A 10,757-nucleotide genomic window follows, 5' to 3' on the forward strand; every position below is an offset into this window, starting at 1 on the left:
AGGTAGGGTGAGGGGTAGAGGGAATAGATGCTGGAACTGGACATCAGAGAAGTGTCTGTGTCCTAAGGAGTAGGTGGGCTTCCTGGGTGGCCCAGATGGTAAAGAATCTGCCCACAATGCAATAGACCTGGGTTTGATCCCTGGGTCAGGAAGATCCTCTGAAGAAGGGAATGGCCATCCACTCCAGTAGTCTTGTCTGGAGAATTCCATGGACAGAGGAGCCTGGTGGGCTACAGTCCATGGGGTCGCAAAGAGTCGGACATGACGAGTTACTCAGTAATCTTGTCTGGAGAATACCATGGACAGAGGGGCCTGGTGGGCTACAGTCCATGGGGTCGCAAAGAGTCGGACATGACGAGTTACTAACACACAAACACACACACACAAAAGGAGGTAGGCTCCAGGGGATACCCATCATGTGACAAGATGGATGAGTGAAGCTCAGAGACTGTGCTTACTGGCAAGTGGCTGAAAATGTTTAAAGTTTCTATCTTATAAATTTAAATTTTTTTAATTTTTTTTTTTTAATAGCACTGGAAGTATTGCTGTTGTTGTTGTTGTTGTTGTTGTTTGGCTGCACTGTCTTCACTGCTCCATGGGATTTTCTCTAGTTGCAGAGAACAGGGGCCACTCTCTAGTGACAAGCACGGGCTTCTCATTGCGGTGGCTTCTCTTGTTGCCAAGCTCGGGCTCTAGGCATGTGGGCTCATTAGTGGCATCTCCCGGGCTTTAGAGCAGAGGCTCAATAGTTATGGCCCATAGGCTTAGCTGCTCCCTGGCATGTGGGATCTTCCCAGATCAGGGATCAAACTCAGGTCTCCTGCATTCGCTGGCAGATTCTTTAGCACTGAGCCACCAGTGAAGTCCTAAAAATATTTTTAAATTATACATATGCCCTTCTCTGATTAGTAAGTAACTACTTACCATCTAGGATTGTTCCAATGGAAAAGAAACTGCTTGCCTCTGATCTAACTTGTGTAGCATAAACTCCATCATAGTATGAAATGAATGCTTGTTTGAGTGACATACTGGTTGCATTAGAATTCTTGTGTTTTCCTGGCACATTACTCTCCTTTGAATTTCATACCAATTGAATAATTCCATTGGCAGGATGGGGGAGAGAGAAAGCTGAAATGAATAAAATATTAATCTCACATACGTGGCAGGTTTTTAAATTTAATATTATCTTCTAGATCTTACACAACAGATTCATGCAGACACTAATCAGAGCTTAATCACACTCTTACTGTGTATTTAATCTTTGTAGATACACACTGCACTCAAACAGATGGACCTGGTTTTGTTTTGGTTTTTTTTCAGCAAAGCAAGCTTATTTGGTTTAATAGAACCAACTTGCTTTTTTCTGGTCCCTAAAAAGTACTTCTCCCTGGTTAGTTTTTTAGGACTAATGAATCAAGACTCTTTTGCTTGAAAGTGGCAGAAACCCAATCAAACCAGCTTGAGCAAAATAGGACTTTATTGGCAGACAGGTAGCAGTAAAAAGATCAGAGTATAGTCACGGCTTAGGTATAAGTGAAAAGAGAAATCTGTACCCTCCAGGCACTCTATCACAGTCTGCACTTCTCTCCACCACGATGTGTCACTCTCTGGTCTGTTTCTTCCACATATTGAAAATATATTGGGATTGTCACATATACACTACTGATACTGTGTTTAAGATGGATACTGATGCTGAAGCTGAAGTTCAATACTCTGGCCACCTGTTGCAAAGAGCCAACTCTTTGGAAAAAAACCCTGGTGCTGGGAAAGATTGAGGGCAGGAGGAGAAGGGGACGACAGAGGATGAGATGGCATAACCAGCTCAATGGACATGAATCTGAGCAAACCCTGGGAGATAATGAAGGGCAGAGGAGCCTTCTGTACTGCAATCCATGGGATTGTGAAGATTCAGACACAACTTAGTGACTGAACAGCAATAATAAAATAGATAACTAATGAGAATAGACTGTATGGCAAAGAGAACTCTAAATTAATGCATGATATTCATGATAATCATGACATGAATATCCCAGGCTTCTGAAGACTGGCCCTTGCCCTAGCATAATCACCCTTATCTGGACATATTTGATCCAGGGAAACTGAGGAGACATGCAGAGTTATATTATCTTTCACCAGAAATAAGTCACAAAGTAAACTATGTTCACATCTACTTACACACACACAAACACAGACACACACACACACTTACATCTCTCTGTGGTTCGCAGTAACTACATTAAGGACTTTCAGATCAGCTTGGAAGAAAATTACTGTTTCTAAACAGAAGCTTTGAGAAATTTTTTTCAGATTAAAAAAAAAAAGTCTAAGAGCATGCTCAGCTTCTGATAAAGCTGGGTTGATTCTATTCAATGACATGATTCACCTCATCCCAGTATATATGAGAAAAATAGGAGCCCAACAATAGCTGCAGATTTATAGAAGATGATGTAACACACCAACTGAAAAATTGCTGTCCTACAAATGACGACTCTTCAGAATACAGTAAGTTTCCGAATAATAGGAACAGAACAAAGCAAGGAAAATTCCATCTGTTAATCAATACCAAAGCATGCATTCCATTTCCAACTCAACCATAGAAATTCCTCTTAAGAGAATACACAGACACAGCCACAGTCGTTGCTGACTCCTTCGTTATTCACTATTCAGGATTCATTATTTGTCATTCATTAACCTCAGGATATAACACATTTGCTAGGAACTGTACAAAAGAAAATCTGACGCAGTTCCCACACCTGGGATTACAATCAAAAAGCAATGGTGAGGAGACAGTGAGACCAAAAAAAAAAGAGGTGAAAAATGGCACACGGTGAACTATCCTGGTAGTGCTTAAAACGTCATGCTTCCATGCTTCCACAGTTTGCAGTGGGCCCAGGTTTGAACCCTGGTTGGGAAACTAAGATCCCATGTGCCCGTCAGTGCAGGAAAAAAAAAAATTTTTTTTAAGTTCTTTTAAAAAATGGCACATGGAGAAAAGAAATCCATAATGGAAGTTTACACTATGATGGAAATTTGAATTCCTGTTTGGCGTTAAATTACTATCAAATATTAGAAAACAGCTTAAGTGTTCAGAAAATGTAATATTCCAGTGAATCAAAAAAAGGGAGCAAAAATAAAAAGAACTGTAAATCCCTTCAGGTCAGAGGCAATGGTTTTGTTTCTCTTTTTTATTTCTCTTTTTATTCCTCACAATCCCTAACATGAAATACATACATCAACACCTCCAGACTTCAAACAGATGTCTGTTTGACCTTGAGCAATTAGCATCACAAGGTAGAATAAGGAAAACCGTGACAAGATGATTCTGAGTTGAAGACGTAGCACCCATAGCACATTTTCAGAAACACTGTCTCATTTCAGCGTCGCCCCAACCCTGTAACTAATACCCTGCCTTCCAGAGAGGAAAACTGAAGATAAGTAACTTTATTCAGATCACACTCTAAGAAGAAGATTTAGGAATAGACATAAGGGGAGTTTGAGGTCTCTTTCAGAATTAATCATCAGATGTCCACCTAGCACTTATATCAGAGAAATCAAAGAAATGTAATCAAATCAAAGACAAGCAAAACAAAGAAATGTAAGTCTTAACCACCTTTGAAAGCTGAATCCTTGACAAGATCAACAAGCTAACCTGAGGATGAGGCAGGTAGAGATGTTTGCTCACCATAGTAAGGCAGAACGCTTCCAAGACAGTGTCTGTAGCATATTGGAGCAGAGAGACAAAGTCAGGATGTGGGTGACGTTTTGGAATCTAGTTTAAGACAGGCCTTTCGGTGTGAGAGGTTGGCAGGAATTAGGTGAAATGACAATATAACAGTTTAGGATTGGTGGACAAAGCAAGGAGAATATGTTGTTACACATGCAGAAGGGTCTTGGGGAATAGTCATTTGTACTATCTGTTCAATAATTGAGGGCTTCCCCAGTGGCTCAGCAGTAAAGAATTCACGTCCAATGCAGGGGCTATAGGAGATGCAGTTTCGATCCCTGGGCCAGGAAGATTCCCTGGAGGAGGGCTATGCAACTCAGTCCAGTACTCTTGTCTGGAGAATCCCATGGACAGAGGAGCTTGGCAGGCAACAGCCCATAGGGTCGCAAAGAGTCCGACACAACTGAAGTGACTTAGCACACATGCACACATTCGGTAATTGAACAATATGATGCTCATTTAAATAGAGCTTTCAGAAATAGACTCACAGATGTGGAAAACAAACTTATGGTTACCAAAGAGAGAGGGGAATGGGGATAAATTAGAAGTTTGGGATTGACAATTACACATTGCTACATATAAAATAGATAAACTACAAAGACCTACTGTATAGTACAGGGAGCTAAATCCAGTATCTTGTAATAATCTATAATGAAAAAGAATAGATATATATGTATAGCTGAATCAATTTTTTATACACCTGAAACTAATACAACATTTTAAATCAACCACGTGCTTAGTCGCTCAGTCATGTTTGACTCTTTGTGACCCTTTGGACTGTAGCCCGCCAGGCTCCTCTGTCTGTGGGATTTTTCAGGCAAGAATATTGGAGTGGGTGGCCATTTATTCCTCCAGGGGATCTTCCAGATACAGGAATCAAACCTGTGTCTCCTGTGTCTCCTGCATTGCAGGCAGATTCTTTATCCACTGAGCCATCAGGGAAGCAAATCAATTACACTTCAATAAAGAAAATAAAAATAAATGGAATTTTCCACAAAGTTCCTGATGCTGAGCAATGTACTTATTTCATCTCCCTGGGCAAGAGTTTCCTAGAATAGTAAAGTCATGTTGACAAAAAAACAGTGGAATAATAAAGTTAAGTCAGTAAAGACAGTCAAATAGTACAATCATGTTAATATAGATGGCAAGTTGTGTGAGTATGGATGGTTTGGGTTCTTAACACCAAAACAGTATTATACATACACTGAAAATAACAAATACTTTGGAGTCATCCAGGCTTAGATTTGGGGGAAAAAAAAAAGAACTTTCCCCATATTGACTTTCACTTGGCTGTGGACTAAGTCAAGTTACTTAACCTCTTTGAATACCATTGCACCATGTAATCTGATTTATAATGCTTTGTTGAAAAATGTAATTCATTAGAGCCTAGGAAAGGAAGAAAACAAAAACCAGGAGAATTTTGAGATAAAGATGGAACACAAAATTAGGTCTAAATGCACCCGTTGGTGAATAAAGCATGATAAAGAAAGCATTTATAATCTTTATCAATAACTGCACATCTCCAAAATATCCATACTTTTAATTTTTGTTCTCTTTGAGTACCATTTTTTAATGAAATGGGAGGAAAAAATAACCCTTTAACTGTGATCAGCATGAAGGAAAGGATAAGGCAGTTCCTTACAATTTATTGATAAACAATTTTTACCAGCTTAGCAAGATTAATACCTAATTCAAACACAGGAATTAATTGCAATCATAATAAGTACTACATAAGTTATATTAGTGTACCAACCCTCTAAACTGTTGAAATGTCCAGCATTAAAAAATATGCGCTAACTCCATCTCCTTTAAAATGTTAGTTGCACTAAAGCAATATTCCCTTATTTATAAGTATGGATTTTCTTATTGCTTTAAATGTGGAAAATACATGGCAGATCAAATACAAATGCCATGATTATCAACTGAAACATGAGATGCTTAGAAATATAAAGTGACCAACTTCATGACAAGTATACAAGAAAATAGATAAGATATTCCTTTGTGAGTGACAAAAATAATGTAAAGAAAAATATAAGGAAGCTAGTTATTTGATCATTAAGATGGTCAAACTTCACACACACACACACACACATTAAACAACCAAACAAAAATATCCTGTCTTACTTTGACAAGTGGAGAAAAAGCAATAAATAAAGCATTTTGCACCATGTGGCAGCCTATCATCAAATCTGAATCAGAAAGCAATGGGGAATAGAAACTTAAGGAAATTCACCACTGAAAAAACTAGAAGGTTAGACACAGAGACTCACTGACTTTGGCAAAATTCACATTTTTTTGTCATGACAATAAAGTTATTAAAATTGAAGCTGAAATTAGCATTGAAATAGAGCAGATACCAAAAATCAGAAAAACATTTGTAGAAACTAAAGAGTTGAGATTTTCCCTAGAGGAAATAAAATTGAAAGTCTCTGCTGTAAAGAAACATAAAGAGACTAATATCCCAAAGAATCTTTTGCACTAAAAAAAAATTTTTTAAGACCATTTAGTAGAATAAAAATATCGATTTACTGGAAAAAGATATTCCCTAGATAACCAGAATGTGTTTTTCATGGCAATCAAGTTTTGATATGGCTTAAAGAGTAAGAGGTGAACATGTAATTACTAATTTGAATAAAGTGCTGTAAAATTAAGTCAAGCCAAATTTCAAGGGACTTGAGGGTGTTAATTCACTTCACATACTAGTCTGTTTAAAAGAAAATACAATCATTTTCTCCCTGTGAAATTAGTTTTGTTCAGGGCCAACTCTGTGGTAGCAAAATTGCTGCCATCCGTGTGATCTGAGCCAAAGAAAAACCAAAATCCATACTCTTTCTTTCTCTTTGGCTCACAATTATTCTCCTGAGGCTTACTGTACACATTCATTCATTTATGGCTTTTGAAGGACATCTGAGATCATCTTATGTATGTAACTCCAGCCAGAGTCAACTGTAGACACTGAAGAATATAGAAAGTAAGACCGATTATCTAAGTGTTGCTCTCATCTGCAGTGATTAAAAATCTGAGCATGTTATATCTTGGGCCATGATACTAGCCCCATACTCTAGCAATCTCTCCTCCTCAAGAGGACTTGCACTCCCTCTTCTCTTTCCTCAAATCCTCAACACAGAACATGCTTCAGAGCATTTCTAGATGTTTCCATTGGCTGTCAGAGAAGGCAATGGCAACCCACTCCAGTACTCTTGCCTGGAAAATCCCATGGACGGAGGAGCCTGGTAGGCTGCAGTCCATGGGGTCACGAAGAGTCAGACAGGACTGAAGCGACTTAGCAGCAGCAGCAGCCATTGGCTGTGGTCAGGTTTTATCTAATGCAAAGAAAAATACTTTTCTACCCAGACTTTTCTATCCAGGCCAATTTATGGAAGGTGATTTGACACCACCATGGTGTCATGAGACAATGCCGATGTTTTACAGTCCCTCCTGAGAAAGCAATTTGCAAGAACTCTATCACTGTTACTTAGAAAGTAGAGTCTTCACAGTGATTTTTCACAAATGGACCACTTTACCAGGCCTACCTAGAAGTGGTTTGAAGTTCTAACTCATCAACTGCTAACAGCAGGCAACACAATGGTAGTCAGATTTTATCTCTATAAACACAACTGAAAGCTCTGGCCACCTCTTAAGATATCATCATAATAACATTTACTTCAACATCAGAATCATGAGAATTGGTTGCCGTAAATAAAATCTGTAGCATCAAACTGTAAGGACTCCTATATCAGATAAATCTCTAAATTTTTAAGAGCAAAGTAAGAAGTATATAAAATGGCCATTTCTTGGGCAAGACTTTTTAAATTAAACACAGGTACAAGAATATAATATATAGATGTATATATTTATACAGATATATACATGTATTTATGAAATCAAAAATATACCAAGATAAACTATTTTCTTGGCAACTGAACAAGGAGAATTCATTCTGAAAATTATATCTGTAGAAAGCAAAATTGTGTCCAATGTAGACAGCATAAGTGAAATCCTGTGAATTACTTTCTAAATTGTACACAAAGAAAAATGAAGGGGGCAAGCATGGAATTATTTCCTAGCAAGCTAAATGTACAAACATCAGGAATAAATGAAGATAGGAATACAGAACATAGATACATACAATAAGACCATAAAGAAAAGTAGCTTTAGGTAAGCCAAATTACATGGTGATAAGACTGAATTCTACTGTTTAGAAAAAGTTCTCTCCTAAATTGCTAGCAATAAATTAAAGGAGAAGCAGAAGAAACTCCAAGTAGAGGTATGTAAGGTCAGATCTTTGATAAATGAGGGTGATTCAATTAAAAACTATTTAACATTTATGGGCTAGTCCCAGTTTTAGGCACTTGGGAAGACAAAAAGGGATTATTTTTAAAGCGCAGGTTCCCAACCCTGGGGGCTTTATCCACATGAAGTACTTAGAATCCCTGCATCAGGAGATGAAATTGGCTTTATGTATTTTCACTTTTATGTGTAACTTCTTGTTATTCTCAAGCTCTTCTTTTCTCCCATACTGAGAAGAAATTTCTAGAAAAAAAACAACTGATGATGTTTAGCAAGTCAGCATTCCAAATATATCTCATCTTTAACACTTTCTATGAAGTGAATTGAAGTCTCTGTTGTGTCCGACTCTTTGCGAACCCATGGACTGTAGCCCACCAGGCTCCTCCATCCATGGAATTTTCCAGGCAAGAGTACTGGAGGAGTCGGTTGCCATTTCCCTCTCCAGGCAATCTTCCCAACCCAGGGATCGAACCCAGGCCTCCCGCATTTGCAGGCAGATGCTTTACCGTCTGAGCCATCAGGGAATCCCGCACTTTGTATAATGCACAGTATATCAAGATACACTGGTTAACAGTTTGCTCAAATAAATATTTTTGATGGCAGAATTTGAGAAATTGTAAGTCTCCAGGAGCTGGTCTGGTGTCAGACATCACCATGTGCATGTTATGACAATAGAATCAAATTTGTCATACTCTACACTCACACTTCACACTCCACAAAGCTGACCACATACATTTCCCTTAAAAATGCCAGCACTAAGTGGACCTTTTCCCTGAGATGAAGGGACTTTCTCTTTTTTTATTGCAAGTTTGGGGATGTTACTTATTCTTTGGTATTCTTTCCATTAGGTCGCAAGTCAGTGAAAAGTATAAAACTTAAAGCAAGAATAGCAATGTTGAAACTGTGAAACCAATAGCTATTCATACTTGATGGAAGCAGGACATCAATACAGAGCCATCTGCACAAATATTGTGGTGATTGCAACCAATCAGAAGAAAAAAAAATAAACTCAGAGAAGACTTTCAATTGATGTTCTCATTCACATCCACTAGGGTGAAGTTCCCTTACGTAAATCAGTGTGTGTGTGCTTAGTCACTCAGTCATTTCTGATTCTTTGTGATCCCATGGACTGTGGTCCATCAGGCTCCTCTGTCCATGGGATTTCCCAGGCAGAAACACTGGAGTGGGCTGCCATTTCCTTCTCCAGGTGATCTTCCCAACCCAGGGATTGAACCCATGACTCTTGAGTCAGCTGCATTGGCAGGCATGTTCTTTACCACTGAGCCACCAGGGAAAACCCTTAGGTAAATGGACCATTATTTTTCTCTGCCTCTGGAAATAGCCTCTTGCAAACCAAAACAGAGAGACCCAAGGAGCAACTGATGTGTTGCATGGCTCATGGCAAGTGCCACCTCAGCCCAGATAGTGACTTCCCAAGCTTTCTGCATTTCTTGTAACAGCAAGAAATGAGAGCAGAATTAGAGATGGAGAAGGACCTAGAGGCTGGAACACTAAGCTTTCACACATCACTAAAGGGATGCTGAAGCAAGAGACAATTCAGATGGGCAGCAATTCACCCCACCAAGATGCAAACCAATAATAAGCAACACTTCCAAGCTATTTTGTAATAGACTGATATCACCGATGAGAGAATTTATACCTTTGTGAGAAGCAGCAAAGGAACTCTTTCTGTAAACAAATGGGAGATACTGAAAGCAATACTACCCAGAGTAATAGCAGAAGCAAAGCAACATGTAAGCAGATCAAATGCAATAATGCATGAAAGCATTTATCACAATCACCTAGAACCTAGTAGATAACTGGTAAATGTTGTTAACTGTCTCCACAGCAAGACAGAAAATTTAACTGAAAGCTGACAAGAGAGAAAGGACAGTATTTCAGCCCTTACTCATCTGTCAGTATGGTTCTACCCATCTAAATCTTGCTTTTAAGACAAAACCTTGTTTGCTCAGTCGTGGCCAACTCTTTGCGACCCCATGGACTGCAGCCTGCCCAGCTACTTTGTCCATGGAATTTTCCAGGCGAGAATACTGAAGTGGGTTGCCATTTCCTTCTCCAGGGGATCTTCCCAACCCAGGGATTGAACCCACATCACTTGGATTGGCAGGTAGATCCTTGCCACAATTATCTGCTTTTCTCATGACTCTTTCACAGCTCCTTTTGCATCACATTAAAAAGCCATTGCCAGGGACTTCCCTGGCAGTCCGGTGGTTAAGAATTGCCTTCCAATGCCATTCTATTTAGTGCCAGTTTGATCCCTGGTCATAGAGCTAAGATCCCACCTGCCTCACAGCCAAAAAGCAAGAACATAAACAACATAAGCAATATTGCAATAAGTTCAGTAAAGATTTAAAAAAGATAGATTCATTTATGAAATAAATTAAAAACCCATCACCAAGTATGATGAAGTTCTAGAAAATAAGTCAATCCTAGACAGATCCTACTGAAGGTGACAGAGACAAGTGAGACTTTGGATTGTCTTGATGTAACAGTATGATGATCATTCATTTATTCAATAGCACACAGTTACTGCATACTCATGGCTGGCTCGTGGAATCTGAAAAGTGGGAATGTGGGGTACATAATGAGATCAGTCAGTTCAGTTCAGTCAGTCAGCCGTGTCCTACTCTTTGCGACCCCATGGACTGCAGCATAATGAGATAATATATGTTAAAATCCTTTGAAAAGTATAAAATACCATAGAAATGACACAGGTGATGAT

This window comes from Bos javanicus, chromosome 14, assembly GCF_032452875.1.
Source record: "Bos javanicus breed banteng chromosome 14, ARS-OSU_banteng_1.0, whole genome shotgun sequence".
Lineage (NCBI taxonomy): Eukaryota > Metazoa > Chordata > Mammalia > Artiodactyla > Bovidae > Bos > Bos javanicus.